Here is a 6428-nt window from a genome sequence, read left to right as displayed (position 1 = left end):
GAGCTGCTGTAACATAATACCACAAACTAGGTGGTTCAAACTACAGAAATGTATTGTCTCACTGTTCCAGAGGCTAAAAGTCTGGTATCAAAGTGTCAGCAGAGTGAGGTTCTCCTGAGGGCTGGGATGGAGAATCTGTTCCGTGCCTCCCTCCCAGCTCCTGGTATTCTCATTTGGCTTGTGGATGACATTCTTCCTGTCTTCACATCCTCTTTCCTTTATTCATGCCTGCTTTTGTGTCCAAATTTCTCCCCTTTTAGAAGATCACCAGTCACATTGACTACCATCCACTCTAATGACCTAAACTTAATTTAATCATCTGCCAATACCTTGCTTCCAAACGAGGACACATTCACTGGTAATGGGAGTTACGACTTCCACATCTTTTTAGGCGACACAATTTAACCCATTACACAGTTGTTTTAGTGACATCTCAGGAGACAGTAAAGCCAAATATACTTTTTCATTCCACGATCTTAAATCGGAAGTCTATCCTTTGCTCCTTTGATGATGCTATATTGCCTATTTTGAGTCTTTGTGTCATGAGCTATCCAAGGCCCCGAGGACATAAAAACAATATAAGGCTGGGCCTGGTGGCGCATGCCTATAATCCCACCACTTTGGGAGGGTGAGGCAGGCGAATCACCTGAGGTCAGGAGTTTGAGACCAGCCTGGCTAACATGGTGAAACCCTGTCTCTACTAAAAACACAAAAAATTAGCCGGGCATGGTAGCACGCACCTGTAATCCCAGCTCCTCAGGAGGCTGAAGCAGGAGAACTGCTTGAACCCAGGAGGTGGAGGTTGTAGTGAGCCAAGATTGTGCCATTGCACTCTAGCTTGGGCAACGAGAGTAAAACTCCGTCTCAAAACAAACAAACAAAAATATAATAAGTTGTTTTTGCATTCTTTTATGAGGTGGTCAGTCAGGGAGGACACAAAAGGAAACAGAGGAGACAGGAAAACAAAGTTGTTTGACAAGTAAATTGGTTTACTTGTGAGTAAACAAGCTGTGAGTAACAAAGTTTATTCACAAGTTCCAGGGACTGCAGTCACAGCATGCCATACAGGGCCACACATGGGAAAAACACCAGGGAGGTTGGGAGAAAGAAGATAGAAGCAAGGGTAAGGTTTAGCTCAAAGGGTTTCCATGGGAAAAAACAAGGAACAGCAGGGTAAACAATTTAGTTTGAAATATTTCTATGGGTTCTAAACCACAAAGGTTGTCCCTGGTTGCCTTAACAACTGGTCCTCTTCTGATTAAGGCACAGGAATGTTGCTTCCTGGAGTATACAGGTTGGATGTAGGAAGTATGGCTCTAGATTGGTGAGTCTGCATATCAAAGGCATGTTCTCAGCTAAGCCCTTGCGCGCTCTCTCTCTCTCTCTCTCTCTTTCTCTCTGTTTTATAGAGACAGGGTTTCACCATGTTGGCCAAGCTGGTGTTGAACTCCTGACCTCATGATCCACCTGCCTCAGCCTCCCAAAGTGCTGGGATTACAGGCATGAACCATCATGGCTGGCAGAACCCTTGCTATCTCTAAGAACTGGCTAGCTCTGGTAAAGACAGTTTCTCCCCAGCAAGAATTTTTTTTTAAAGTCAAAACACCGGTGGGGCACAGTGGCTCATGCCTATACTCCCAGTACTTTGGGAGGATGACGAGGGTGGGTCACAAGTTCAGGAGTTCAAGACCAGCCTGGCCAATATAGTGAAAACCTGTCTCTACTTAAAAAAAAAAAAAAATTAAAAAATAAAAAGTCAAAACACCATCATATACAGAAAATAAGAAAACAAACTCTCTCTCTTGTTACTGGAAGAGACTATCTGAAACTAGGGACCGAATGCCACTAGAACTCCCTCAAGGCCAGGCGCGGTGGCTCACGCCTGTAATCCCAACACTTTGGGAGGCTGAGGTGGGCAGATCATGAGGTCAGGAGTTCGAGACCAGACTGGCCAACATGGTGAAACCCCATCTCTAAAAAAAAATTGAAAAAAAAAAAAAGAACTCCCTCAAACTCTGTATATATCTCTATCTATCTTTATCCTTATCACATATCTCGCCTCTCTGAGTGTTACCTTTTTTCTCTTTTGAGACAGAGTCTCACTCTGTTGCCTAGGCTGGAGTGCAGTGGTGCAATCTTGGCTCACTGCAACCTCCGCCTGCCAGGTTCAAGCAATTCTCCTGCCTCAGCCTCCTGAGTAGCTGGGTACCTGCCACTTGGTACCTGCCACTGCGCCCAGCTAACTTTTTTTTTTTTTTTTTTGGGACGGAGTTTCGCTCTTGTTACCCAGGCTAGAGTGCAATGGCGCGAACGGGGTTTCATCATCTTTGTCAGGCTAGTCTTGAACTCCTGACCTTGTGATCCACATGCCTCGGCCCCTCAAAGGGCTGGCCTGAGTGTTTTCTTTATTCCATTTATCTGGTGACTGCCCGAGACCAAAACAATAGCCAATGTAAGCCCCTGATCTCATATCATCCACTGTGGTCTGAATGAATGTGTGTATCCTCTCCAAATTCTTACACTGAAATCCTAACCTGTAAAATGATGTTATTAGGAGGGGAAGGCTTTGGTAGGTGATTAAGTCATGGGAATGGAACCCTCATAAATCGATTTGTGCCCTTATAAAAGAGGCCTGAGACAGACCCTTCTTTTTTTCCTTCTGCTATGTGAGGTTGGAACAAGAAGACAGCTATCTATGAGGAAGCAGGCCCTCACCAGATACTTAATTGGCTGGCCCATTGATTTTGAACTTCCCAGTCGCCTGAGCTGTGAGAAATGAATCTCTATTGTTTAGAAGCCACCCGTTCTATGGTATTTTGTTATAGCAGCTGGAATGGACTAAGACATAATCTAAACTTCATCCTCAGAGAAAAAGGGGCTTCTTTCCTTAAATTCGTGTGTAAGAAATTCTAAGGAAAAATTTGATTAATCTTATGGTCAAGGCAGTGAGATTTTATGATTGGTGGGTTCCATCAGAACCATGTGGTGTCAGTGTGGAAAAAGTAGTTACCTCCAAAACCATACATACTATATCTCCCCTAAAAAACAAGGAGATGTAATGGGCATCATTTTTTGTTTTTGTTTTTTTGAGATGGAGTTTTGCTCGTTGCTCAAGCTGGAGTGCAATGGTGCGATCTCTGCTTACTGCAACCTCTGCCTCCCAGGTTCAAGCGATTCTCCTGCCTCAGCTTCTTGACTAGCTGGGATTAGAGGCATGTGCCACCATGCTCAGCTAATCTTTTGAATTTTTAGTAGAGACAGGGTTTCACCATGTTAGCCAGGCTGATCTCGAACTCCTGACCTCTGGTGATCTGCCCTCCTTGGCCTCCCAAAGTGCTGGGATTACAGGTCTGAGCCACGGTGCCCAGACAGGCATCATGTTATCTAAGGAACAATGCATCATTATAAGGGCTATGACAAAGATAAGCACATAATGCTTTGCAGGAGCCTAGAAGGAATACAGAATTCAGGCAAAGGAGATCAAAAGGTTTCCTAGAGAAGACGATGTCTGAACTAAACCCTGAATATTTTATAGAAACTAGTCTGAAAAAACAAAAAAGAGGAAATGTTTTCACAGGAAGAAGTGGCACATGCCTGGAATCCCAGCAACTTTGGAGGCCGATGTGAGTGGTTCACTTGAGGTCAGAAGTTCAAGACCAGCCTGACCAACATGGTGAAACCTCGTGTCTACTAAAAATACAAAATTAGGCCAGGCGCAGTGGCTCATACCTGTAATCCCAGCACTTTGGGAGGCTGAGGCAGGCAGATCACCTGAGGTCAGGAGTTTGAGACTGACCTGACCAACATGGAGAAACCCTGTCTCTACTAAAAACACAAAAAAATTAGCTGTGTGTGGTGGCACATGCCTGCAATCCCAGCTACTAAGTAGGCTGAGGCAGGAGAATCACTTGAACCCGGGAGGAGGTGGTTGCAGTGAGCCCAGATTGCACCATTGCACTCCAGCCTGGGCAACAAGAGCAAAACTCTGCTTCAAAAACAAAAACAAAATTAGCTGGTGTGGTGGCACATGTCTGTAATCCCAGCTACTTGGGTGGCTGAGGCAGGAGAATCACTTTGACCCAAGAGGTGGAGGTGGAGGTTGCAATTAGCTGAAATCACACCATTGCACTCCAGCATGGGCAACAAGAGGGAAACTCCGTGTAAAAAAAAAAAAAAAAAAAGAGAGAGAGAGAAAGACCCTAAATCAAAGAAATCAGACTTATCTTTATGGTAAATTCCACCTGTTTTCAGATTCAAATGCTTGATTGGGGGAGAAAAAAAGTATGTTTGGGGCAATTGAGGAACTATAAATATAAGCTCTATATTAGATAATGTTGGAAAATGTTAATAGTTTTTAAGGTGTAATACCTAACTTGAATAGCCAGTGGCCTAAAACAACAGCAATATAGGGGAAATAATTTAGTATGCCTGAAACATTGAGTGCAAAATAGGAAATGGCTACATATGAGGCTCAAGAGAGAAACAATAGCCTGATTATGAGTACTCTATTTCCCTTCCGAAGAATTTGAACTTTCTCCCAAAGACTACAGAGAACCCTGACCATTGAATGATATTAAGAAGAGAAATGACACAATGAAATACAGTTCTATTACATTTAGTCTGGCATCAGTGAGCTTTCTCTTTTTCCTAGAAGTGGCAAGGACAAAACTGAAGATCTAATGTGTTTGAATAAAAATGGTAATTTTAAAACATATTCTGAGATTCTCTAATACTTCCTCCAGGTAGAAGTGGAGTCTGTGGCACCTTCCTTTGAATCTGAGCAGAACTTTGTGACTACCTTGAGAAACAAAATGAGGCAGAAGTGTCCCTTTAAAACTAAAATGACTAGATTACAAGAGGTCATGTGCTTTCTGCTGACTTCTTTTGGCAAATTTGTCCAGAGAGCTCCTAGGTACCATAGGAGAAGTCTAACTAGCCTGCAACCACTATGGGAAGAGTCGCATGGTAAGATCCTATAGAGAAAGAAAGAGTTGCCAGGCATGGTGGCACGGGCCTGTAATCCCAGCATTTTGGGAGGCTGAGGTGGGCGGATTGCCTGAGCTCAGGAGTTTGAGACCAGCCTTGGAAATGATGAAACCTTATTTCTACTAAAATACAAAAAAATTAGCCGGGCATGGCGGTGTGTGCCAGTAATTCCAGCTACTCAGAAGGCTGACAGGAGAATCGCTTGAACCTGGGAGGCGGAGGTTGCAGGAAGCAAGATCGTGCCACGGCACTCCAGCCTGGGCAACAGAATGAGACTCCATCTCAAAAAGAAAAGAAAAAGAAAAAAAAAGAGAGAGAAAGAAAGAGGTGGCTGAGGAGCACCAACTGTTTAAGTCTTCCCAGTCCAACTACCAAAAGTGTTAGTGAAGAAGCCTTCCAAAAAGATCCTACCACCGGTCACTGACTAAAACCAAAAGAGACTTAAAGAAATAATCGTCGGGCAGGGCATGATGGCTCACGCCTTAATCCCACCATTTTGGGAGGCCAAGGCGGGCAGATCACAAGGTCAGGAGATGGAGCCCACCCTGTCTTAGGGGAAAAAAAAAAAAGGAAAAGAAAAGAAAAGAAATAATTGTCTAGCTAAGCCCCATTACTTAAGATTTGTGAGCAAAATAGACGATGCTATCATTTTAAGCCATTCTTTTCAAGCTGTTTGCAATATAACAATAGATAATCAGAACTAAGCCAATTTTTTTTTTTAATGAAGATTAAAATAAAGTAGTGGCAGCTGCAATGAAGCAATGTGAGCACACAAATTATTAAGGACGATCCACTCATCTATAGTTCAGGGGCAGGAAATATTCTGCTGGTCTTGGAGTCAACCAGGCACATCCTGGTGGTATTTGACACTTGATTTGTGGATGGCAGCTTATTAAAAAATTCAAATTAAGTAATAAAATCCCTTGTTTAAATTCCAAGTTTAGCAAGCAAATTGAGCAAACAGCTGTGAGTAACATAAACCTCTAGGTATTGTATTTCTCATTGGAGACCAATGAACCAAAATTCTGGTTCTATATATCAGTTTAAATGTGATAATGTAAGATACCCTGGGCCTGGTGCACTGGTGCACACCTGGAATCCCAGCACTTTCGGAGGCCGAGGTGGGCGGATCACCTAAGGTAGGAGTTCAAGACCAGCCTGACTAACATGGCGAAACCTCATGTCTACTAAAAATACAAAATTAGCTGTTGTGGTGGCACATGTCTGTAATACCAGCTACTTAGGAGGCTGAGGCAGGAGAATCACTTTAATCTGGGAGATGGAGGTTGCAATTAGCCAAAATTGTGCCATTGCACTCCAGCGTGGGGAACAAGAGAGAAACTCCATCTCAAAACACAAACAAACAAACAAAAAGAGAGACCCTGAATCAAAGAAATCAGACCTATCTTTATGGTAAATTCCACCTGTTTTCAGATTCAAAT

Source organism: Cebus imitator, unplaced genomic scaffold (genome assembly GCF_001604975.1).
Source record: "Cebus imitator isolate Cc_AM_T3 unplaced genomic scaffold, Cebus_imitator-1.0 Scaffold179, whole genome shotgun sequence".
Taxonomy (NCBI): domain Eukaryota; kingdom Metazoa; phylum Chordata; class Mammalia; order Primates; family Cebidae; genus Cebus; species Cebus imitator.
This window is presented reverse-complemented; position numbering follows the sequence as displayed.